The sequence below is a fragment of the Zalophus californianus genome, chromosome 14 (genome assembly GCF_009762305.2).
Source record: "Zalophus californianus isolate mZalCal1 chromosome 14, mZalCal1.pri.v2, whole genome shotgun sequence".
NCBI lineage: Eukaryota > Metazoa > Chordata > Mammalia > Carnivora > Otariidae > Zalophus > Zalophus californianus.
Window position 1 is genome coordinate 59,393,278 of NC_045608.1, and position 27,278 is coordinate 59,420,555.

Sequence of the window (27,278 nt, forward strand, 5' to 3'; positions counted from 1 at the left end):
CTTCGTGGTATTATGTTAATTGTCTAAAATCATACAGGTGGTGAACAGCAAACTTGAGCCACACTACTACTAAAAGTTCAGGGTTTGTTTCCTGAAACACTTCAAGTCTGTGTCTCCTTACCTGATTTCAGACCAAGTTTAGGTAGCCCCCCCCTTTTTTTTTTTACTTTAGTCTCTAATCTTTAAAATGGTAAACAATTAACGACCGTGCAGATACAAACCACAGCGCTGGACGTAAAACCCGGGATCCGGACGTAAAACCAAACATAAACCCGGGCAGGAGGTAAAACCAAGATCCCAAACGTGAAACCAGAGCCTCAGGAGTGAAACCCCGGCCCAGCCACAAAACCAAGGCCCAGTCGCAAACTGCAGCCACAGAAGCAAAACCAACGTCTCAGGAGTAAAACACAGGGCCCCGATTCAAGCTGGGACCCAGACAGAAACCGGCTCGCAGGCACGAAACTCACAAGTAAAACCCGGCAACTCTGGCCGAGCCGTCCAGGGAGCCCCGCCAGGAACGCCCCGCCAGGGACACGGCCCTGGAGCGGGAACAGCGCAAGGACTCCGGACCTCTGAGCCCCACAGCTGCCCTCAGTTGCAGCTCTGCCAGCAGACACCACCCACCGCCGCCTGGTGAGTCCCCCGGGGTTGGGGTCTGGGGGAGAGAGCTGGGGTCTCAGGCGCCAGCCCGGGTTTGCAGAGCCAGAGGTTTGGAGGCTCATCCCTCAGGCGCAGGTCTTAAAAGCTGGGGAGCCCGAGTGGGCTGCAAGCCTTGCCTCTCAGGGCCTCAGTTCCCTCCTGCCGCAGCCGCAGGGCTCGCCGCCACACCTGGCGCCCGCTCCTACCTGCTTCCCGGCGCCCTCAGGCAGCTCGCAGGGCCTCCTGACCACGTCGTTCCACACAGAGCTGAGGCCTCTTGGCCCCAGCGCCGCCATCTTGAGCCGCAGCCGCGGAAGTGGGTCGGAGCCCCTGGTCTGGTGCCCGGCGCGGGGCCGCTGCAGAGAGGACAGGGGCAAGGCGTTGTGGTCAGGCCCTTGCGGAGTCCTGGCCGGGTGCTCCCGATTTTCTTCCCTAATGTTGGATTGTGTATCGGAGTAGTAAAAGGGGGGGCAAACCTTAGGAGGATGAGCCTGCGGGCAGCAGAGGGCCTTGAGCCCCCTGGAAACTAAAGGGGGCCTCGAGGTGCAGTTTAACGGTGTACTGAAGAAATAATCTCGAAAGAAGAATCTCTGAGAAATGTCTATACTATCATAGTTTTATCAAGTGAAAACTGTCTTACAATATGATCCTATTAGGGGGCGCCTGAGTGGCTCAGTCGTTAAGTGTCTGCCTTCGGCTCCGGTCATGATCCCGGGGTCCTGGGATCAAGCCCCGCATCGGGCTCCCTGCTCAGCAGGAAGCCTGCCTCTCCCTCTCCCACCCCCTGCCGCCCGCGTTCCCGACAACAGTATGATCCTATTATGAATCTTTTTCTGAAGGTTCTTAGATAAACCAAATAATATTTTTGATCCGGATTTCTTACAATAGGAACCACTATTTATTGGTAATAGAGCAAAACCCATGAATAAGGACCAGTAGAATTTTAGCAGGTGGAGAGCGGGGGTCAGGCTGCCCTTTCACAGCTGTTATCTGCCACAGGAACACTGTATGTCGAAGAATCGGGGACCAGCCCATTTGGGTACTTGCTATGGGACAGCCTCTGCACATAACACACTTTCACCCTGTACAACCTCCCTGACGCTGCTCTCCGAAGTAGATGTGAGCCTGCATTAAAAGTCTTGAGGAAACAGAGATTCCAGGGTTCTGAGTCATTTGCCTGAGATCACCCAATTACCGAGAGATAGATAAAGTCTGCGTGGGGATCTTCACCTAAATGCCTTCACCTAGAGGCCACTGTGATAAGGTTCCCTGATGCAGCTTAGAAGTCACCCTCTCCTGCTGGGACACGTGGCTTGTGAATCCGTTTTTATGGATCCTGTTCCATTTGGTCTATTTTGAAGTGTTTCCTAATGGATACTTCTCTGTTACTGATGTGTATCATTGCTGTGGTGTATTTGAAACTTTTTAAAAGGCAATGCCTGAGGGCCCCTGGGTGGCTCAGGTCATGATCCCAGGGTCCTGGGATCGAGCCCCACATCGGGCTCCTGGCTCAGCAGGAAGTCTGCTTCTCCCTTTCCCTCTGCCTCTTTGCCAGCTCATGCTCTCTCTCTCTGTTGTCTCTGTGTCTCAGATGAATAAGTAAATAAAAAGAAAGGTAATACCTGGAGGATTGGAAGATGGAAAGATGGGAATGAAATAGCTGAGAAAAAGATAGCTGAGCTGCACTTCCTGCTCTGCAAAGGGGCTGATAGGTGAAGGTGGAGCAAGTCTTCTCTTTCAAGACTCTGCCCCTGGTGGAGGGCAAATTCACTCCTTACAGATTTCGGTGTGTCCATATTTATTTAGGGAGGAGCTCTTAAGCAAAAGCATTTGTCAAACATCTAATTGGGCAAAATATATTGACATCCCTACTCTAAGTCAGATGATGTATTTGATATCATTTTCTGTAGGGTTATTACAAAGCGGAGTGTGCAGAGTGTGTGAAGTCAATTGACACATTATTCTAGCATTGTTTAGTGTTTACATGAAACATGCCAACTATAAGAATAACTCCCTGTTTGAAAACATACTATTTTTTGCTTGGTGGTACACTAAATTTTTTTTTCAGATTGCAAAATATATTTCTTTTAGTAAATTTGGGAAATACAGAAAGAAAAAGTAATAAAAGCTGCTTGAAGACCCAGTATCCACAGGTGGCTTCTATGAATATTTGTTGTATTTCTATCTATGCCTATATGTCTATTATACTTGAATGCAATTTAGGTCATGATTTTTTCCCCCTGAACATTAGATCATGGGATAGTCCAATTTTATTTTAGCACTATCCAGAAGCTATCCAGTGTAGTTGTAAAATGCACGGGAGCTGGATTTCAAATATGTTTTCTCTAGAAAGTAATTCACGTTCTTGTTGAGAAATTAGACAGTGAAGTTAAGAAGAAGAAATTAAACATGTCTCATCATTCCATCACTTAGACATGAGGACTGTTTTTATTTGTTTGTTTATGTGTATATACATCCTCTTTCTTTCCATGCATATGTGGGTATTTTTGTTCTTTAATGGCATCATTTTATTACAAGACTATATCATGGAATAACTTTCTTTACCAAATAATTATATCACTTTCACTTTTTTCTCCTAGAAGCATTTATTTTTAATAACAAAACAATGAAAAAATCTTTCTTTTCATTTAATAAGAAGTCTAATGGCATAAAAATGATTACTGAAGAAAAAACAGTTTCCTTAGCTTATCAGAGAAAAAATAAGCTAATATAAAATTCCACCATTCTGGTATTTTTTCCTCATATATTGTATACATATAAATATTTTTTTCACAAAAATAGGGATATAATATATAATATTCTGTTACCAGCCAGATACTAACAATAAACATACTTAAAGTTAAAAATAAAATAAAATAAAATGGGATGCAGTAATACTCCAAACCTTTCTTATTGCTCTTAAAACCTCTGTGATGGTACATGAAGCATGTAGAACATTTTGCATGGAGCTTGGCACATAATAAACCTTCAATAAATAGCTTCAATAAAAACCTTCAATAAATTAGCTATTATCCACTGATAGTAATAAAACCCACAACAACTGGTATCTAAAGATTCTTCCCAATTCACTGCTGTTAAAAAGAATAATACATTAATATCATTATTGGGAAATTACTGGGATAGTAGGTTCTGGTTCTTTTACCTCTTAAAAAGAAAGAAATGTGAATATACTTCTTGTTTGATTTCATAGCTTCTCCACCTTGAGGCACTATGTCCAGAGAAGGAAATCAGAAAATATGTTTGTCTCTTTGTTCCCAGACACCAGATTTGCTGAATGAGACAACTCAAAAACACCTCAGATCAGCTGTACATGAAGTCTTCATTTTGGAGCTTTTTGAGTCTTAAAATTTTCAGTTTATGCCACCTCTTCACAGGGACTAATTCAAATTCCTGTGAGGTATAGTAAATTCGGACAGCCTTATATTTTTCTTCCTATCACTAGTGCTTTCTCTACTTGAGATGTTTTGGAATCTAACCACCCAAGTTGGGGTTTTCTCTTTTGTTTAAGGATCTTATAAATTTTGTTCTGTGCCCTACTAGCCATATAAACTTTTTTCTTGAAATCACTTAACCTTTCATCTCTGTAAATGTGTTTTTATTGAATTTTAAAAATGTCTTCCAAGAGGTGTTTGGCCTGAATCCAGTCCATGCAGATTCTTTGAAATAATTAGCAAATGAATCAGAATACTTATGAATGAGATAGTTCCTTCCGAAAGGCACAACTATTTTAAATAAAAGATAGAAGAAGAAAGCATGGATGAATGCTTTTTAACTACAGAGAAATTCTTAACTTGATATAAAACCCTAAAGCCCACAAAGCACCAATAAAGTTGAAGATAGGAAAAGTAGGAAAAAAAAGGTGTTGTGATGAAAAACACCATAGGCAAAATCAGATGAGAAAAAACACAACACACAGTACTCAAATTACAAAAGGCTAATTTCCCTATTATGAAAAACATTCTCAATCAATAAGTGAAAGACCAATAGAAAAATGGACATATTCTATTCTAATGGACATATTTCGTATTCTATGAAAATAAATGTAAGTGGCTTTTAATGTATCAAATAATGATAAACATAGCTCATAATAGAGAAATGTAACTATAACAGCTTTGAGATACCATGCTCAGTCTATTAGATGAGCAATGATGTAACAAAAAAAGAGAAAAGAAAAAAAGAAGTCACGACATGTTGCACTGGTGAAGGTGTGGGGGAATCCTCACTGCTTGTAAGCATAAATTGCTACAACCTGTATGAAGAGAAATTTGGCATTAAACTACCAAAATTACAAATATACTTACTCTTTGAGGTAGCAATTCCATTGCTGGGGCTATATCCTGTGGGTACTTGTTATTAATAGCAGTTTGCCTCTAATAGCAAAAGTTTGTAATAGTTTTAATGTGCATCAAAGAGAAAACAAATAATCATGATAGACCTATACAAGGAAATAGAATATAGCACTAAAAAAAAAGGTAAAAATAAAAAAAGGTCTCTGTACTGATGGAAATGATCTCTAAAATGCCTTCTTAATTGAAGAAAGGAAGGTACAGAAGTATGTGAAAAATATTATAGTCAGCTATCTCTATATAACAAGATAGTAAATAGGAGATATTTATTTATACATTTATATATATATATATATAACTACCTTAAATTTGCATAACCTGTCCCTGGAAGGATGCTCAAGAACCTGAGATCATAGGTTTTTGTGGTGGAGGGAACTAGTGTTTTTGGCACATGAGTTCACATGGAGACTATTCACTTTCTTTTATTTTGTATCTTTGATTTTTGGCCCATTTTAATCTCCTGGCTACATAAAATGTTTTAATGAAATTTAAAAATAAACAAAAAGATATCTATAGTTATTTTTAAAAATTTTTTTTAGTTAAAAATAATAATATGCATTATTTTGATGACTATTCTGATAAATGAATAAAACACTGGATACGGAGAGAGGTAGGGAAGCGACAGAGAACATAAATCAGCCTTATAAAACAGTCTTTAAAGAGTTAGTAGAAACAAATATTTATCAAAAGGTTATCTAAATTAAAATGAGAATTCAGTTTACCCACCTTCTGCAGAACATATTCCCTGCATACTGAAGAGTCCAGCTTGTCTACACAGAGCATCCAAAGAAGCAAGTCCAGGTCTGATTAGGAGCTGGTGCCTGGGTATCTCTCTGCCAGGTGACCTTGAACAGTTTACTGAATTTTCCTAATTTTTCACTTTGGGTTCCTAATGGAAACCTTTCATATGGGGAATTTTATAAGAAAAAAAGATCACGTATTATTTTAGGAAAGAAGACCTCTTCCTCATTTACCTGTTTCTTAAGGGCGGGGGGTAAAGGAGTCATCCATTAGGATAATAGGCTAGAACGCTTTGTAACACTTCATTTGTTCACTCACTAATTTATTTGTCCATTCCTGGCATCTCTCTTCTTCCCTGGGCTCCTAAGGGCTGGGAAAATAATGCATGTAAGTCCTGGCACAGGCACACAGAGACCTTTCCCTATTCTCCTTATGAATGGCACAGCAATACCAATGATATTGTCCCTGTCCTATGACATTTTTCATCTCCCAGGTACTGCATGTGGGAGAATCAGGTTCAGTCTTCTAGAACCTCATTTATCTCATCTAAATAATCAGTTAACTATTTTCCGTTCTTTTTTTATTTTATTGAGGAATAATTTGGAATATCTGTCAAGTATAATTGTATCATATATATTTAAAAATATTTTCCATTCTTATTGTCATTATTGTCATTATTAATGAAGTGAGAGGGCAAAGAAGATACAATCCAGAGCAATATTTTAGGAGCTCTTCAGAGCAGAAAGCTAAATACAAATGGTGGAGTAGGTGGCAGTGCAGAAAGCTAAATACAAATGGTGGAGTAGGTGGCAGTGCAGAAGGATAGGATAGTAGAATTACAAGGGATCTGCTTATTTCATCCAGAAAAGTTTGGAACACTGGCAAGTTGAATAGCTAATGAATTGGGTATGGGGCCAGCACAAAGTCATGAAAATCCGGTTCTCTCTGATTCTGGAGATGGTATTAAGGTTCCAGTGAAACAAAGGACAGAAAAAATGTTTTGCAAATATGATGCAGAATATGTCCTAGCTTGTTAGGAGTGTCTGGAATGATGGGTGCTTCCAGTTAGGTTCCTTGGGAAACTCACTCTGAGACAGAGATTGACACAGTTGAAGTCCACTGGAGAGTGCTCTCAGGAGCGACACTTGGAGGGATGAATGAAGGATGCACGGTCTGAAGGATGCAGGGTCGGGCAGAAGGAGAAGTCGGGCTGCAGTGCAGTAGCAACAGAGGACTAAGCAGATTCTATGCGGTCTGGCATTGGCCCCTGAAGAGTTATCTTCATATTAGGACAAAGGTGCCTGGGTTTTATCCCTTTAGTGTTTTACTCTTAACTCCAGATAGTAAAGGAGAATGGTCCCCTAGGAAGGCAGTATGGTCTTGGACAAAGCTGCTCTCTTCAGCCAAAAGCTAATTATGGAAAAGGACAGACTGGGCTGAGAGCTGTCCACACCAACACTCCCAGCACTTAGGACCTGGGGAAATTAATGCTTCAGTCCTGACTGTGGGCACCTGGTCAACTGCCACAGCATCCAGTACAAATGGGGGCTGACCAGGTTAAGGATTGGATTTTACTCACCAACTGCTGCGTCTAACAAAAATTCAGTTCAGACAAAACACCTTTCTCTAAGAACAGTGTAGATAGACACATTGCATCTCTTCACTGAAAAAGAACACTATGTGACCACTACGAGTTATTCTTACAGTCATTTCCAGGATTTCTCCAGAATCTGATAGAGGAGGATTTGTGTTTGGCACTGGCATTAACCTATATTCCTGGCACAGGTCTTCATCCCCTCAAACACGTACCTGAGAACTCAAATGGCTCACAGTTGGAACTGCCTGCAATCTTACTAGTGATAACAAAATGGAAAGGTTCAAGCCAAGAAAATTTTAAAAAGACATACGGCATGACAGATGATGCCTCACACCAAGAATGCCAAGGGCAAGTTAATCCACCCTTACCTGAGGGCATTGAGATATGAAGAAAAGTGTGTACAAATCACAGCTGAGCCCTTCCCAGTCAGCAGGACCAGAAGCAGGGCTGGCCGTATGCGTAGGTGGAGAAAATGACGGCCTGTACAGTGATTTTGAGGGCCCAGCAAAGCCTTAAGTTTCCAAAGTAGTTACTCCAGATGTAGTTGATTTCCTGAAATTCTATCATGCCTTACTTATGGCTCTGATTTTTGTTAAAAATATAACTGTGTTCGTAATCATCAGTCCTAAAAATGTAGGGACAGGGTGTCATGAGAAGTGGGTTCATTCTAATCATACTTGTGACCTTCGGTAAGACTATTCTCTTTGGGACTTAGATTCTATGATTTGGTGCAGTGTCTGTAGTTCTGATGCCATTGCTTTTCCTTAGTGCATATGTGACTTCTGGTTATTGCTCATTCTAGGCCATCTTCGTCATTATCACCACCTACTTTGAAAATTCTGTTTTGGTTCCATTGCAGCTAATGGATATCTGACAACTGTCTTAAAGGTGACAAATAAATATCTTCTATCTTAAATGTGACAAAATTTTTGGATCATGGAAATGGTATACTTAGCTCAGAAAAAGTTCTCTGCCTTTTCCAGGAACCCTTCCATTAGATTTAGTGTGTGTGTGTGTGTTGGGGGAAAGAGGGTAGAATATGTAGATCTCGCCTCTAATTGCATTCTCTACAGTCTGTCTGCATACTGCCTTATCACTCCACCAAGGCAGCTGATCCAGAAACCCTCATGCGGACAGGAGGGCTGGTCGTCCCTTTGGGTATTCTGTAGTTCCAGAATGTGGTGCAGACTTGGTCACGTTTACAGTCCTTTCAGTTCACTTTCTTATTTGCACCTCAGTGTCCCAGCATAGTGACTAGTATGTTTTAATTTGAATAGATGGTTAAATGAATAGATGAATGGGCAAACAGAATGAATGAAAGTGAAAGACAGTTAGCCAGCTTCCCTGCAGAAAACAACAGGCATGGGAGTCCAAGGAAAATTATTTACTGAAGAGGATTAAGGAAATCAGCAAAGGGTGTTGAGGCCACTGGGGACTAATAAGAGCAAGAAGCCACCACCATTTTTCAGGCTGAAGGGGAAGGAGGAGAGCCGCTGGGCAGGGTCTGCAGAGAGAGCGACAGCCCCTGTCAGACCCTGATGACAAAACAGGGAGGGAGCAGAGGAAGAGGCACCTGGAGTCCTCCTTTTTTCCTTGTATTTCTTGCTGGTGCCTCCTACTGGCCAAACCCAACTAGAAGCCAGAGGGAAAATGGCATAAAAATGATTATTGAAGAAAAAACAGTTCCCAGGATTTAATCTTTAGAGACCAGACCCCAGAGTCCTAGAGGACAGATAAGGGGATTGTAAATGGGGGTTATAAGAGAATAGTAGCACAAAGGATACAAGATGATTTTTCATGGAGGGGAAAGTACAAGCAGGCATAATGTCTTGGAGGGAGAAGAAGGATTCATCAAGAGAAGGGGGGAAAAAGTATGTGAAGATGCTGGAGACAGTGACAACTAATTCCAGTTATGTGGGATTTGGAAATGAATAGTCCCGATGCCTTTAAAGAATCTTGGTTCTTTTTCTACCCAAGATTTTCTCAGATACTATTCTTTTTTTTTTTTTTTTTTTTGAGAGAGAGAGAGGGAGAGGGAGAACGAGCTGGGGGTAGGGGCAGAGGGAGAAGGAGTGAGAGAATCTTAAGCAGGCTCACGCTCAGCATGGCACCCAGCTCAGGGCTCGATCTCATGATCCTGAGATCATGACCTGAGCAGAAATCAAGAGTCGGACATTTAACCAACTGAGCCACCCAGGTACCCCTCAAGTAGTACTCTTTAGGGTGAGTTGTGTTCTCAAAATAGACAAGCTTAGATAGTGCACATTTTAGACTAAATAATTTAAAGAATTATAATAATCATTCCCTAGCTACTTTATTGGTATCAGGTACTGTGCTAAAAGCTTTATGTAGTGATCTAATTTCATTCTCACAAAATTATGAGAGATACTGTATATTTCATAGTTGAAGAAACTGAGGATAATGGTAGAGCAACTTGCCCGAAGTTGTACTGCTAGGAAATGAGAAAGAGAGATACAGGTCTGTGAGACTTCAAAGCCCATTCTCCTAAGCACCAGTTAACTACTTTGCCATGCTGGTTCATAAGTAGATCATATTCATGGACTTTTCTTAAACTTGCATTTGAGCTAGAGGATTCAGCTAGGTTTGTTCTTGCTGGCTACTATCGGCCGTTAACAAGTGGTGTTTTAAAGCTCTGTTAGAGGCCAAGAAGGGAACTTAAGTGATTCACATAACTGTTGAGAAGATCAATATGATGCATCACTTCAGAAAACCAAGTTGTTTATTACTCTAAGACGATGTAGAGATGGTGGTAGACCAGATACTTTCAGATCCTATGTTGCATATGAAGTTAATTAGAACCTAACTTATACTACAGCTTCAGAACAAGGCCATGTAATAGGCACCCAAACTGCATGATGGGGAAGAAGCTGTGGAGGCAATGGAGGTGAGCAAATTTCACTGCTTGTATCATCCAGAAGGCTGTCCTTTCCACCATTCAGCTTTCTCTTGCTGCCCACAGGTAACTTCCTCTGTGTTTCCTCTGTATTGCTCTGTGCGTTTATGATAAGTATTAAAAGATAAACTAAGGCGTATTAAAATTTTAAGAGTTTATTTAAGCAAAAATCAATTTGAATCAGGTAGCAGATAGACGGGAGCTCCAAGGAGCTTTACAAAATGAAAGATTTTTATAGCCAGAAGGGAGGAGGAGCAAGGAACTTAGACCAGGCACACACACAAAAATCACGTGTTGGTTATTGCAAAGGTACTTTCCTTTAGGGGATGGCAGGGGTCTATCAGGCAGATTACCTAACTAGTGCTGATCATTTGATTCCAGAAGACTGGTTGAAAATTCCATTTCTGAAAGAGCCGGAACTATAGTTAAGTTTGGGTTTGGTGATGTGAGGCTTAGATAAATAACTCCATTATGGGCCTTCTGTCTTGTTCTCAACACAGGACATACCAACCACACTGTGTTCTAAATATTTACCTCGCTTTCTCTGTAATTAGAACATAAGCTTCTTGAAAGCACGGCCTGTGTCTTTTACTATCTTTAAATTTTTAACCCTGGCCCCCTCTTTTATCTTCAGAAGGCAATCTTTAATTGGATGGTGTTGATTGATGATAAGACTTTAAAAAAAATCTAAATCCCTATTCAGATTTAAGTTATTGATCTTGTGTCATTTAAAAGCATAGTTGAACTCCTTCAACTTTCTTTGTGGACTGAATTTTTGTATGTCACATTATCATTTAAATGCAGAAGAGAAAGCAGCTATTTTTTAGGAACATTTTGGTGAATACTCTTGTAAAGGAAAGAATCACCTTGGAGTTTAAGAGAATTCTGATTTCTGTACATCAGGTTTGCTTCAAGCAGTGAGGATCTGTATGTGGCAGGATGGAGAGAAGCTGGGAAGCATAGTTTTGGGGACTGGAATAGAATTTAATATGTATTTTAAAATACAAATTGCATCTTCACATGATGAAGTCCATGTTGCAATGATGGAAAGCAAATCTGTACTTTTGTAGCCAGGTTTCCACTACAATAATCTTAAAACCACTATAAAATGGAGGTGCCAATAACCATGTGGAAATAACAGGAAGAAAAAAAAATCACGTGTAACTTCTCATTTTCTTGATAATGACTTCCTTGTTTTTCTGAGTTTATTCTACTTCAGCTTGGCTTGAATAATATTAAATATGAATGTTTTAGGGATGAGGGTTTTGTTTTGTTTTATTTTCTTATTCCCTCCACTATCTCACTAGACAATAGAAGTGAAGTGATGGAAGGCAGAGGGCTGGTTTGTAGGGGAATGGAGTCAGAATGGGGGGGAGGTGGTTAGAAAGGAGACCAGTCATAACAACATTCAAGTTTAATGGAACAGACATGCAACACTAATAGAAGAAAATATCTGTATCAGTTGTTTTGGGGTTTTTTTGGAGTGAAGAATTTGATACAATTATTCTCTGATTCATTCACTGAACAAATGATCAATTACTGAATAATCACTTGTTTTGGGCACTGGGAATAGAGAAGTCGGCAACACTCAGGTGATCTTTACTGTCAGCCTAGGAAGGGAGATTCCTCCTTTCTGGTAGGTGCTGAATGTCATTCTACAGCATTGTCTAATTAATTTATTCAACAACAGTATCTGTGAGTCCTCATACATGACTTATGAAGGGTGAGGTGGGGTAAGAGAGGAGCTACCACTGGGGTAAATCCTGGAAGGGAGGGCACATGCACCTGGCCAAGTACCATAGCAGGAGTTCCCTAAGTCCAAGACATGACATGGAGACTTCTTGGGAAACATGCATACATGCTGACTGATGTTATTCTAGTTTAGTCTGCCTGACTATCTGCTCACGTTTGATGGGTGGGGAAACAGAATCACCATCTTCTTATATTATAAAGTCATTGTATTAATATTATATAATTCTCTTTGCATACTAATGATTAGTGTATTATATTAAATCCTGTTTGACTATAGAAATGCACCTTTATCACAGTTCCAGATCTTTTTTAAAGACATGAGAAAAACCACAACATTCCTCTTCCCTATGTTCTCTTGTGGTTAGACCTGCAGTCTCAATCAAAAGAAAAAAATTCTGAAAGGGTATACACCTCGAAGCCTTGAGAATCTGATGTGCTCACAGTGACAAGCTTTAGTTTGCGATTCTACTTTTCATACTCAGCTAAATCCACTGCCCTCTTTCCGACGCCTGCACCAGGAACGTCCTGCTGAGTATTTTCTATTCACACACATCCACAGCCCTCCTCAAGCTCACTGATAAGCACCTCAGACACGGGAGCTGATCTGGCCCTTTACTGCCTCTTCAGGCCCTGTTCCCAAATTTCTCCCAAGTGCAGTTACTCTGAACACAGACTGTAGCTGCTGCCACACCAGCAACCATTTTCTTCCCAGCTATCAGAGGCTCCAGTGCTGTTTTCTCTCAAGCTGGTGACAAATGTTATCATGATAAGACCCTTCTGTTCACTACATTTGACTTTACGTTGACTCTTAAAATATCCATTAAGAATTACATTTTTTTTTAAATGAGAGTGACTTGATGCCTCATTGTTCTTAAAGGTGATAATGTTGATTCCTGAGCCAATGGAAACTGAGTAATGGTGGGGAGGAGAGGGTGCAGTCGGAGCTCATTAAAATTATTATGCATTTGAAGCGTTTTTTCCTGAGGATGATTGGATATCTCCAGTTGACAAGGAATCAGTGCAGGGTTCATTTTCTTGCTGTCTTTGTTCTGGCTGTTCTTAGTCTCCTGACATTTCTCCAATAGGGTATAATTCCAAAGCTCTTATGTTTGATCATATTTGTTCCCATATATACCCAGTTCTTAAATTCCCCCAGAGAGGTTGATCTGAGTTCAAAGTGAAATATGGATGACTTAACCATATTCCCTATTGCTCTCAAATTAATGCTGCTGGCTGCTGAACAACACGGGGCTTTCCTGGTGGTATCACGGAATCAGATTGTATTCTGTAGGAGACCATAAGATCATTGCTTCCAATAGCAACATATTTATATAATGAGAAAACTGAGGCCTCCACATGGTAAAGTATTAGACCAAGGTTATACAGCTACTTAGTGGTATCCCCAGGAGGTAAGCGCCTGACCCCTAAACCGGGGCTTCTCCTATAATTCTCATAATTCTATCTCTCTGTTCCTTTTATTTCATATCACTTTAAATTCAAACTGTCACATTCACTCGTGATGACAGTAGAGGGAGGGCAAAACATATACTTAGGATTCAACTGAGAAATATTAACTTATGCCTCATGTGACTCACATATGAGGAGTATTTTATCATATGCCTAACACAGTGTAATTAAGACCACAGTCTGTCCAGTCAGGCTGCCTGGGATTGTAGCCTAGCTCTAGCAATTACTAGCTGTGCTCATCTGTAAAAAGAACCCGAGGTTTCAGCCACTCGGATTACTTGCTAACCTCTGAACATACCAAGCTCTTTCCCTCAGGCCTGCTTACTTTCTCTTCTCTCGCCCTACATTGCCTTTTCCCTAGGCTCCTTGCAAGACTGCTCATTGCCACCTCTGCAGGGAGGCCCTCTTTTCCCATCCTGCCTAAGCTCACCTTCCCTAAGACCCTCCATACCTCTTCTTCTTTATTTTCTCTCATAGCACTTTTCACTTTTTGGCACACCTCTAATTTACTTATTTTGTTGTATATCTTCCCTTACTAGACTATAAGCACTATGAAGGCAGAGATTTTGATATGCATTGTTCATTGTTGTGAACGAATGCCCAGCACGTGCTAGATACTTAATACTTTTCAAGCGAATGATCTTCCAGTCATTATAACAGAAAGGTAATGCCCAAATGAGATGAGCATACTATTTTGTATTCAAGCTTTGTTCTATCGACCTTAAATCACGTATATCTAGCATCTCCCCAGCCACAGTCTGATTCACCACACATCTTCTGAGCATGTACTTTATGAGAGTGCAGCCTTGGTCCTGAAGTACATAAACAGGTTAAAAAAAAAAAAAAAGATAAACATGCATTCCAGGATTCAAATCTAGGTAAAGAGAAATAACTGTTGAAGAGTACAAGGCAGATAATTGCCAGAATGAAGATGATAGAATTGAATGCAATTGTGATATTTTCAGTTCCTTCTGACTTTTTCCACTTAGAGTTTTCTCACTGTGAAAGTATTTATCAGGGCGCCTGGGTGGCTCAGTCGGTTAAGCGACTGCCTTCGGCTCAGGTCATGATCCTGGGGTCCCCGGATCGAGTTCCGCATCGGGCTCCCTGCTTGGCAGGGAGTCTGCTTCTCCCTCTGACCCTCCCCCCTCTCATGTGCTCTCTCTCTCTCTCTCATTCTCTCTCTCTCTCAAATAAATAAATAAAATCTTTAAAAAAAAAAGTATTTATCAGATAGTAGTAACAATCGATTCTTATCCAGCTCTTACCATACGCCAAACATTGTTCCCACTCTTTATGTGGATTAACTCACTTAGTTCTGGGAACAACCCAAGAGAAGTATTATTATTATCCCCATTTTACAGATGAGCAAACAGGGAAGGTGAGCACTTTGCCCAAGGTTTCAGACCACTCGGATTACCTACCTGCAAGTAGGGGTAAGAGTGGTCTGTGGTCTGAGGTACCAAAGGGTACCAGGGGCCCAGGTCATGTTGGGACTCACAGGACATTGCCAGGCAAATGGGTTGTTTTGAATGGGTGAGTAATGTGATCTGACTTACATATAACAGAATCACTCTGATGGCTACTTTGAAAATACACTATGCGAAGGACTTTGAGAACAACATCTCGTTTACTTACATAACAGCCCTACAAGGATTATTTTTTCTGAGATGAAAACTGAGTTTACAGAGACTTAGAGTGGCACTTCAGTGATTTAAAATCAGACATGCCAACCTCCAAATTCTATGTTCTTAACCATTAATTCTTGTTTGTCTCCTATATTCTGTTAAACGTTAGCCACGTTATGGCTGAAGAGGCACTTTTACTCTTTATTTTTCATCAGTCTCCTTTTCCTTGTTTCCCTTAGCATTTGTGAATTACAGAAGATCTGAGTGTTTACCCCATGCACATATGAACCTGGGGAAAGCCTGTGTGGAAACCAGATGTCAGGTCTCCAGGCGTCTATGTTAGCCTGACAAACTGACATGAATCACATGCGTTGTTATGGGCTTTCCTGAGATTATCCCAAATATGGATAAACGTTGAGAGGACAGGCTGAGGCAAAGTGAGGACTTAGAGACATAGTAAATTCATCTTCTCCAGCGAGGACATCTCTGATGAGAGCCTCATCTTAGAAATAGGCTGTTCTCCAAAATCAGTTACTTGCTTGTAACTTAGAGGAGAGTATCCCGTAGACAAGGTGTTAGGTGTGTACACAGGAGCAGTCTGTTTAACTAATAACACCTCTGTGTTGTAGCGGCCTTCACTGTAGCTTCTTGAGTCACCCCTTCTCCTTCACCCCAACAGTCTGTTGTCAAATCAAGTAAATTGTGCTTTTCAGTATTTTTTTTAAGATTTTTTATTTATTCATTTGAGAGAGAGAGATCAAGAACACGAGCAGGGGGGAGGGTCAGAGGGAGAGAGAAGCACACTCCCCACTGAGCAGGGTGCCTGATGCGGGCTCAATCCCAGGACCCTGAGATCATGACCTGAGCTGAAGGTGGATGCTTAACCGACTGAGCCACCCAGGTGGCCCTCAGTATTTTTTCTATAAATATATTTCCTATTTTATTTTTCTTTTATCTCTAATCTTCTATAGATGTTATTATTCTTACCTAAACTCATTTAAAAATCTTTTTTTTTTCTCCCAACCTCTTCTCACTTTAATTCCTCCCCTTAATATGTTCCTCACTACAATAGATGATTATCTGTTGCCAACAGGATTAAGTATGAATCCAGTGTTAACATTCTAATCTATGTCTTCTGGCTTATTATCTACTTCTTACTGTATTCTTGCCAAATGTAATTGTTCATTTCATCCCCAATGAAAATGACACTTTTCCACTTTTATGATTTTGCCTGTGCTTTTTTTTTTTCTGTTAAGATTTTTTCCTACCTCTATCCACTATCAAAATCTTTTTGCAAAAACAACACCTCATAACACCTCTTTCATTGTTTTAGTTAGAGCAGGCTTATGCTGCAGACGAAAAAAAAATCAGTTGCTAAACACAATTTATTCCTCATTCATGAGAAGTCTGTTGTGGGTCTGGGCCACTCTTCAGGACACTATCCTCGTGATGGCTCAGTATCTAGGAAAGAATTTGTTGAAATGCCACCCCCATATCAACAAGGACTTCCACAATTCCCTTGACAGAGAAGATCTCACATGAGCAGCTACATACTGATTGTTAGAACTGGCTGTTGGTGGATGTTAATGTCTCTAATCTTAGTTCCATGGACCTCAGTGGTGCTTCAGATGGCTTATAAACCTCTCAAAAATGTATTCAAATTGTCTGCACATTTCTAGGTAGGAGATCCATAACATTTTCTCATAAGACCCATAAGATCCAAAAAGATCTTAACAGTTCTTCAAAGAAGCTATGATCTTGGGGAGCCTGTGTGGCTCTGGTTTTGGTTCAGGTCATGATCTCACAGGTCATGGGATCAAGTCCCATGTCAGGCTCTGGGCTCAGTGGGGAGTCTGCTTGAGGTTTCTCTCCCTCTGCCCTTCCCCCTCTCGTGCTCTGATGCTCTCTTTCTCTCTCAAATAAATAAATAGATGTGTTAAAAAAATAAAGAAGCTATGATCTCAAAATGTTTAAAATCCAGTTGTGTACACACAAGGAATCTTACTTGGATTCCAGAGACCATACCCACTGTTTCCTATGAGATGCAATAAAGTGTAAGTAATTGAAGACACATGTATTAGTATTAAATGAAGAGTCTAAGACTACATCTCAAACTCTGTATTTACTGCTTCTAGAGCATCTTGGAGAATCCTTATTGAGTAAATACTTGCTGTTTATACCCTGTTGACATTTCGCTTGAAGATTTCTCTCAAAATGCAAAATTGACTTTAGGATTCATAGTTCAGTTAATTGGAGAGAGGTTTAGGACAAGTGGTTATAACTTTGGTCTAATGGCCCAAATCCAGTGCAAATCTCAAACATTGTGTGCTTTGAAAACCACATCCGCTTATCTGGAGTTCTGTTGAAGATGGTACAAGGACAAGGAAGCTTCCATCAGAAATTCTGTCTGGAGTATCTGGGCTAAATATTGTCCCATTGTTTTCTCGTATTCAGAAACCCACTTTGTCAGAAATGCTCTCAGCGTAGCGGGTTCCAAAAATAACCTAGCTGGATGCGTAACTTCTAGACCAGTCAGAGGAAAAGTGCTTCTCAGTTCACTTCGTATAGGAAAACAGTCCAGAGTTAGAAATGTTGTCTCTCAAGTTGCTATTTATGGTACCTTTCCCATTTTCTAGGTTATTTCTGGGAATATTTGGGATTCTGTCTCAGGAAAGGCTGTTTGTCCACCATATCATAAAGAGCTAAGCTCTTTCACAATTCATAATTGAGGCAAAACACAGGAAAAAGTATATTCTTACTTTCATAGGAGAGACTATATGGAAGCTCTCCAATTAACAAAATGTCTCTGAGAATCCCTGTAAGACCATGCATTAATCATATTTCCTTCAGTTTCTAAACCCATGAACATATCCAGGTAATAGGTGTAAGAATGGAGTTTAGAAACAGAATCTGCCATCTCTACAGATGTTACTGTGTATCTGGTCAGGTGAGAGAAAAAATGGGGTCTTCCTAATAATCTTGGATATGCCTCCTTGAGATTCATCTAAGTGCAACTAAAAGGTCCTGCCTTCCTATTGGTAGGGGACGTATTCACAAATAACTCTATTATTATTATCATTTAAGGAGACATAGAAAGCTCTATGGATGGAACAGAAGCTTAGTGCTTACCCATATTTAGTCTACTCTTCTTCTAAACACAAGAGGACTCATTTCTGAGATGACTCCACATTGTTTGCATGGAGCTGAGTGGCTAGCTCTAGTCAGTGGATTATGGGTAGAATTGATGTGTGTCACTTTTAGGCCAGAGTATGTAGCTGCCCACGTGAGATCTTCTCTGTCAAGGGAATTGTGGAAGTCCTTGTTGATACGGAGGTGGCATTTCAACAAGTTCTTCCCTAGATACTGAGCCATCACAAGGATAGTGCCCTGGTGATAAGAGATATTATGAGCCTTTATACCCTGTGTCTTCTGTGGTCAGCACTTCCTTCAGAGAATATCTTTGTAACTTGAAAAGTTACCTCAGTCATGAATAATTGAAAGTGGCTGCCTTGAATTTATGATGGAAAAGGCTCAGAAGAAAGAAGAGTTGAGATTCATCAATAATATCACCTGGGGGCTCTAAAGTGTAAACCAACAAGCCACATGCCAATATTAATCCTCTCACAAAGTGAAAGAGTTTTATGATAATCCCAACAGTTTTCTGTTCATCGTGTTTTGCTGCTATGAATAGCCCAAACTATCCTATGTGAAAATTATCTTCAGTCAGGACATCGGTGAGACAGTGTTAGTGCCAGCAGAATGAAAGGAAGAATATGGTGAAGCCACAACGGATGGGGGACCTGCAGATTTCCACTGTTTGTTATCTTCTCACAAGTGCTAGGCTTACCTCCATAAACCTCAACCATCACCAGGGACGACTGGGGCTAGACAGAACTATCCCTAACACTGCACGGTTCTGGGAAGTACCATTCACAAAGATGGTAGTTAGAAAGTAACAAGTAGCTGCTTTAATATAATACTTATAAGGTAAAGGGAATGTTGGTTAGGAACTTCTCAAAACTTCCCTGGATAAGAAATACATCATGGGAACTGTTTCTCTTCCTTCTTATTCTCCCCAGTCATCTTTAGAAATCCAGTCTCATCCTGTCATATCTCACCAATCCTCAGAAGGTCAAGGATTCACTAAATATTTGCTGTGTGTGACTCTCTAGTTCATGGTCTAGAAGTATATTTTTAAAGACAAGGCATGTAGTTTTTTGTCTGAAATTGCCTACAGTCTCATTATAATGTTGATACATACAAATAAAACCATTACTATGACATAATGGCAGTATTCAGTGAAGTTATCATTTTTATGGCACAGACTCTTACTGCTATGAGAATTCCAATGAAGAAAGAAACCATGTAATAGAGAAGGTTCTAGAAAACTAGGTGGCACTTGACCTGCAACTGCAATATGAGAGAGCATTGCCCTGATGTGGACTACCATACTCCACAGTGAGATTTTAAAGGCATATGGACCTAGACTGGCTTCAAATTCTGGCTCTGCTCTGAAACTTTAAACAAAGAACAAAAGCTTATTTTCATCTGCAGATAGTTCTAATAATAATATAGAGAGATGTAAAAACAAATAGCGTATGTAAGATTTATAACATAGTTTTTGACAAATAGCTGATGCTCTGTCAAATTAATGTAATTTCTCCTCTTCTTTTTTTTTTTTTCTTTCTTTTATAACCTATGGGGAAAAAGTCTGTCATTAGCCTGAGGATATCCCTTGGAGTAGGAAAACATTAATTTATATTGACAATGAAGTGTAATTATTGATATTAGATCTTTTCTTCATAGAAGAAGAGATGCTAAGGGAGAATAGTATGTTGGCACTGAGCATCCAGAGGGGATGGAATACCATAGGGACACAAAATGACATGGATAAGGGGAGAATACCAACTTTCTAGTCTTGCCTGTGGCCAGCATTTCTTAGAGAATGGATGGTGGTCACACTAGAAAAAAAGGGGTTGGGGAATTTCTACCAGGAATAGAGCCCACAATGCTTAGAGGTAGACAGGAGACTAATTTGACTCGAGTGTCAAGAAGTATATTTTGAGCCAAAATATTTCAGTAGAAATAAAGAGACAAATAAAATAGCCCTAACTCTAAGCAAGACACATGGGTTCCTAAGGTGAATAGTTACTCATTAGAGCCAAGGGGAGGTGGGGGACTTTGATATAGTAAGGACATTTTAAATTTCACTGGAAGGTTGAGTAGTTTGCCCAATATATTTACAAAGCCAGATCATGCAATGGTCACCCAAAATCAATGCCTAAAACTCTAGCAATTCCATATCAGAAAAATCAAAAGAGAATCATAGTTCTTGAGAGGGAAAAGGAAAGGAAAGGAAGAGAAAAGGAAGAGGGAAGAAGGGAAGCAGTGGGGAAGGAAGAAGGATGGGAGAAAGGAAGGAAGGAAAGTTTTTCCAGGCAATGATACTTGCCAACATAGTTGTAAATTTTCCTCTCAAGAAAGTTGACTTAGTAAGTCTAGAGAACTTTTTTCCAGCATCTCAGTACTGTATGTCAAAAGCATCTCTCACCATGAAAGGAATTCTTGCCCTCACTCCTGCAGATATCACAAACTAATTTTATATGCAGCAAGGAACACAAACAAGGAGAGCATGTCTCCCATCTCTTAAGACCTATCCTGTTGTCAGTGTTCTAGCAGCCGCAGCGGATGTTTGTGATAAAGCCGCATGGAAACTTCCGGACAGGTCTGGGGTATTGAAGAACACAAATAATATATGGACAAGGGGAGATTAGCTCTTGTTGGAAGATTTACCTTCCCCAAATCACCAAGTGTTAGAATATGGCATTTAGCTCTCAGGCTTGGCAATAGTGGAATTTCTCAATCAGAACATGGCAGTCGTACAGGGGTTACCGGGTGATGATTTTGAGTGGTGTGCCCATTAATAATATAAACAGTGGCTCAAAAGAGAGCCTGTGTCTGGGTCAGGCATGGATCTGCAGGTATAGCAGATGCTGATAAGCTGGGATGGCACGGGGACCTTTGGTCCTTAGGTTCATGCTCTTACAGTGAAGAAGAGAGAAGAGGTGATTAATCTAGTAGGTCTGCTCTTATGGCTTGCCTGTCTTTAGCTGTTTCATAGGACCCCTCCTCAGTAGATGCTTTGTGAGTGCCTACCCTAGGATAGATATGATGCAAGGCTTTGGGTTACAGAGTGAGACAAAATCGGCAAGGTCCCTATCCTTTATGACTTTATCAGCTTTATACTTTGGTGTATTTGTTGCTTACATTTAGCAGACTGTAAGCAACTATGCTTTCTGAAATGTTTTGCTTTCTAAAACTTAATTTTATTCCTTATGCTTTTCTGCATAGTATTTTTCACACTTTGAAATAAATAGGCAAGTGACTATGTATGAAGTGCTTGAGTCCCTGGTATAGCCTATACTTCCTGAGGGCAAGCCCTGAATCTGTTTTGTATCCCCAAGACCAATTCACTTCTTTAAGTAAATGAGGAAGTATTTCATTTGAGTTTCTAATTAAAACTTAGCCCCCCTCCATACAGAACGTAATGCAGTTGTGTCTAAAAGCACAAAGTCTGGGAACAAGAGTGCCCAGATTTGAATTCTGAATGACTCATAGCAGCTCTCTAACTCTTTGGTGCCTCAGTTTTCACATTTGTTAAAAAAAGAAAAAAAAAAAAAGAATAAAATAGTGCCTACTTCATAAGCCGTTTCCAATGTGCAATTAGTTACTACATGGAAAGAACTTGGAAGAATAGATGACACATAGTCAGGCCCATATAAGTGATTGCTACTAATATTGTATTATTATTATTTGCATGACATCCCTTCTCTTATATGAGCTGACACACACAGGACTTGAGATGCATGTTATCTATACATTTTATTTTTTTCAGAGAACTCTGTTTCAAATAACCTGTTCTCTTATCTCCTTAAAAATATAGAATTTAATGTGTGCCCATAGATGTGGTTGAGAAAATGTGGCAATGATAACCATGTGACACAGCAACAGTGCCTTCTTCTTCTAGATTGTATGACCTTTTCTGTACAAATATTGACCAACCTCTGAGTATATGAGTATCTCTAAATCATATTTTTTGGAAACAGTAGGGAAGTTATAACAAAAATAACAAGTCACTAATGGTGGTTTTACATATAGTTTCTGATAGTTAGGAAGTGACCACTGCTCTGGAGTTACCATAACTATAGCCAAATGATTCTCTCCATTTTGTGGATGGAGATAATGAGGCATTCGAGGGGTCATCATAGTGGTAATCAGTTCTTAACGTTCTGTTTTTTCTGCAACATCAAAAGGTGTCTATACTTACTTTTTAAAAAGTCCAAACTACAGAGAACTGAAAACATGGCCATAGGACAAAACAGATTATTACTATGGTCTTGCTCCAAATCACATCAGAATGAATTTAATTGCAGTCTTCAACAATCAGATTTCATTTGACATAGAAGTGGTCCTGTCACTTTTGTGATTTTAACAAACATTAATTACAATTTTGTAGATAGTGATAATGGGAAGTTATAATGTTTCATTGTTTTATTAACTATATTATGAAATTCTCTATGTTTAAATGTCTAGCTCTATTTCTGCAATCCTGGGAAAAGGGTCAGATTTTATATTTCAACTCCCTATCCTACAAAAATAGTAGAATACATCCTTGGGAACAATATGTACCTAGAGAAATGCAAATTAGAATTTAGATATAAGGTGTTCCAGCCCACTTTCTACCTGAGCCTTTTCTAATTCACACTAATATTTCAAGATCATTCAAGTGCTTAAAATACATTAAACACTTATATTGAACGTATTATATGCTGGGCAATATTCTGAGGACTGTACATGTATTATCCCATTTAATCATGTGATCCTTATGATGCCCCATGAAGTAGATATTGGTATTACTAGTATTTTGTGCATAAAGAAAGAGAAACACAGAACAGTTAAGGAACATTGCCAAAGTCACACAGCTCCTAAGTGGCAGAGCTCAGAAACAAACTCTGGCCAGCTGGCTTCAGAGTCTGTTTTTTACTACTTAAAATGAAGATCAACATAATCATCAACTATATTCTGATAATCATTTTCAGCATATTTTACTTTAGAAAAGTATTTTTAAAAGTTAAATTGAGCCAGCTTTCAAATAAGCTGTAAATTGGAATTTTTGGTTGACAAGCTTATGTTTCTGGAACGGCTGAGTTAAATTCAGTTTACTGCCCCTTATTGTATTTCCCCAGCCTCAGTCGTCTCTCCTTTTTCATAAAATTTGCCCCCAAGATTTTCTTAGGCTTCTCGCCTTCACTAAAATCTTCTGGTATAGATTTCAGAACTGTGAATTAATTTCAACATTAGCCTACAACCTAAATGATAAATAAATTCAAGGGTGTGTGTGATTAAGTTCCAACATAGCGCAGCGAGAGTCTTCTCTGTTCAGAAAAAGGAAAGGTGGCATAATCTGGCATTCTTTGGGGATCCTTCCTGGAGGAATCCAGATGCACATAGAAGCCTGAAAAGTGGATAGGATCTAGATTCTGGAAGAGTAAGAGAGGGTGCTACTATAGAGGACAGACCTAGGGTCACAGACCATCCTTTGTGGACACTGAGATGACCACTGGACTGCTGGAGCTGATGGCCACTGTTGAAAAGCAGTGGATAACTCTAGCCTATACTTTCCCCTCTCTTCTTGAACCTACTATTTCTCTCCACAACACAATCTAGAATCTTATAATGCGTGTTCTACAGTTACCTTGCATTTTAGCACCAACAACATTGTTAACCTAAGCCATGGCCTAGTTTTCAAAATTAAAAAAAATAAAAAAAATAAATTCTGGGTTGCAGAATTAAAGATCTTTCATACACTGAGCCAAGCAATGTAGTACTACCTTTGAATTTGCTGTGTACATGGGCAGTGGTAGTGGTAAATCCATGCTTGGCACATAACTAGCTATCAAAGCTCACATCTCTGAATTCTGAGATAAATGGATGACTACAGAAGGTAGAGACTGACAAAGTGTAGAATACATGCTAGGAAATTCTGTTTTCTGTAGTACAGAGAGGCCTTGAAGATGGATCTACATGCCAGATGATTTTCTGAAATATTCCCATGATATGTGGGTGTTTCTCGTGGTCCATTCTTCTCCATATAGTCCCTGGATTTGAACTGGGGTCTTTTAGATACTCCGGGTACTGAGAGTAAAGGAATTTGACAGCTTAATTCATTGTAATAATTTATGTGTTTAATCTTTCCTTTTAAATGAGCCCCAAGGTTCTGCAACTGGTGTATACAGTATTTATACGATTAATATGGTGTCCACTTTCTGGAGTGGGATCAAACAAAACAGAAAAAAAAAAAAAAAACAAAACATTGAGTCAAGCAAAAGCAGCTGGCTGGACTCTGTTTATGAGTAATTGGGGCTTTGTTGCCTTCATTCAGTAGATATGTGGAGTCAGAAAATCATGAAACCTTTGGGACTCAGCTGGCCCAGATCTGCACTTTTAGATAGGTGAATGTCTGTCCAAAAGGAATAGTCTAGAGTTCTAGCCATTCAGGTGTGATAAACTCTTTTAGATAGAGCTGACATTCCTGCAGATATCAAGGGTACTTTGTACTCTATACATGTATGGGATTGAGGCAGCACTGTGGAGGATGAATGCAATTATACATTGTATCATCATCCTTTCTTTTGAAATGCTTGAAATTTATAGAGTTTGAGGTATGGTAGGAATGGAGTGGATACTCCCCTATATCCCCCAAACCAATAGGTTGAAGTAGCAATATCAGTTGTTCCCAAAATGACTGGTAAAGTCATTTCTCATATTGAAAGGGCTGTGGATGCTGACCTGTAGAAGGAGGCCAACAACAGGCGATGGAGAGCTGCCATCAAATCTGTTTCAGTGCAGTAGGAATAAAGCCCCAGACTTGGAGCCACCAACATCCCCATCATGGACAGGCATCTTTTGGCCTGAACCAGAAGCATCTATTTCAAAATTACCTGGTTCTACACAAGCTGAATTTTAAGCCTCATAAAGTGTACAAGGACCATTGTAGAGGAAAAGAGTGTGGAAAGAGCAGAGTGGGGAGGGAAAGGGGTTAGTGATGAGAGCTGGGCAAATCACACTTTTCATCTCCTATCAATCCGATTTCCTCCAACATCAGGTCATCTTCAAGGGGAAGAAAAACTTCATAAAAGGCCTTGAAGTATGTGCAATCAAATGTCAACATGCAGCTATTGCTTCACAAAGCATATTAAATAGATAAAAAGAAAAATTTTAATGCCATCATGGATAACCATGAAAAATACATTTATAGCCTTGCAAAAATATAGAGTAGACAGACAGACAGATAAAAAATTATGAGCAAGTTACACTGACTTGTTAAGCAGATAGACATAAATGTAAGCATTTTAGTTGATAGCCGCCATTTCAGAAATAAGGAACATCTAGACCTAACAGTTGAATCTTTTAGAGTGAGGATACAGATTAAGTAGCTACCTATAAATGTAAATCTTGAGGGGATGTAATGGATAACCAATAAATACCTAAAACTCTAGTTATAAGGCAAATAGCACTTTTTCTTTTTCTTTTTTTCCTGACTGGTGAGCTTTCTACTATACCACAATGTGAGCTAAGAAGATCTATGGGGAGAGTTTAACAAAACAAGAATAATTTGACCTGAGAGTGGCCAGGATTCATAAGGGATAGTGACTCATGACCTTTAAAATTGTAAAGAAATGGCCCTGTATTACAGTAAGAAAATTTTGACCAGATAGAAGGAGGTGGCTGCTGGGAATGAGAATCTGCATTAAACATATGCCACAGGAATACATTTTACATAATCTAATCACCTGTCCGGAGCAATTAAATCTAATCTTACCTAAAAACAAGGTGAAGAACTGGTTGAACTGTCAAGGTCCTACCCAGTTCTGTGAGATTGTGAGCTGGAAAGAATGAAAACATACGACCTTTGTGAAAATCCCTGTTTCTTTTCCCACTTTTCACTGGCAATGGGATCCTGGAGGACTAGAAGACATGTTCCAACAGAAGTCATGCTGATGATATTTCTATAGGATTTTTTCTCCTTCTCAAGGAATCAGAGATACAAGCATGAAGGCAACACACCTATTACTCCCTTCTTCTGTTCCCCAAAGGCCTTTGCAGAATTGCTTCCAAAGTCCTTTCCTGCTATGTCCAGTCAAGTTGTAAATAAACCAAGAAACAGAGCATCCTTGGGGGCCTCTGGAGAGCTCTTTTGTAATCTAATAGATCTTCTATTTAGAATATTTTCCTCAAAACAAACCTGTTGCAGAAGAAAACCTTCCCATTCCTCTTACCAATCTCGCCTGAATTGCTTGCTAACTTCCTCTGCATCATTGGGGGCTACCAAAGGAATCTAATCATGTTGATGGTATTGTCAGCCATCTAGTTCACAAATGGAGTTTTATCCATTTTGACTTTTCAACCACCCTCTCTAGGTGGCTTAATTCTTAGGCACCATTTCTCGGAGGTCTTTGAATTCCTACAACGTGACAAATACCACATGGTAACCCTGGGCTAAAACCTGGATGGATTAGGGAGGTGTGAGGGAAGAGGTACTATGCTTGGCGTCAACTGATTCTCAGTTTTCAGGCAAATGACATGCTACAGACTCTGCCTTTCCCCCATCCACAGGGACTATTGCTGTTGCTGAAAAACCTGTGTCTCTTTAAATAAATATTTTGTAATAAGTAAGAGAAAAATATCAGTCTTATTAATTTCTTTGTGCTCAGATGAACCTAGCTGATCATTACAGCCTGTGTGCTGTGTATGTGTGTGTGTGTGGAGTTATAGTTATATATAGTTATATATTTTGTTTCTTACTAAAGGAACGGTTGAATAGAACTATCTGGTTTAAAGGATGAGCCTGACTGATTACTGTAATTCATAGGGCCTTAATTAGCTGCACAAACCATTAGCTACAATTAGACTATTATAAAACACTTGATGCGCTATGTCAACCACGGGGCCTCATTTATTCTTGTGGCAGGGATCAGGAGGGGGGAGGGCAGGCACACTATACCGCCAAGCATGCTAATAAAGAATGATTTTTGATTTAAGATGTTGCCGATAGTGCCTCAAAATTAATCTCAATAGCTGTCTAATTTGTGTCGGTGGATGGTATATTTATT

The 27,278-nt window shown here is 39.8% G+C and overlaps 1 long non-coding RNA gene across 2 annotated transcripts in view; it reads left to right on the forward strand.

Moving 5' to 3' along the window:
* The first annotated feature begins 332 nt into the window (after nucleotides 1-332).
* Nucleotides 333-27,278, forward strand: part of LOC113913272 — a 156,703-nt gene continuing 129,757 nt past the window's right edge. For both annotated transcript variants that reach the window (XR_003517136.1, XR_003517135.1), the window contains exon 1: nucleotides 333-633. This is a non-coding gene — a long non-coding RNA (uncharacterized LOC113913272). The remainder of the gene's footprint in view (nucleotides 634-27,278) is intronic.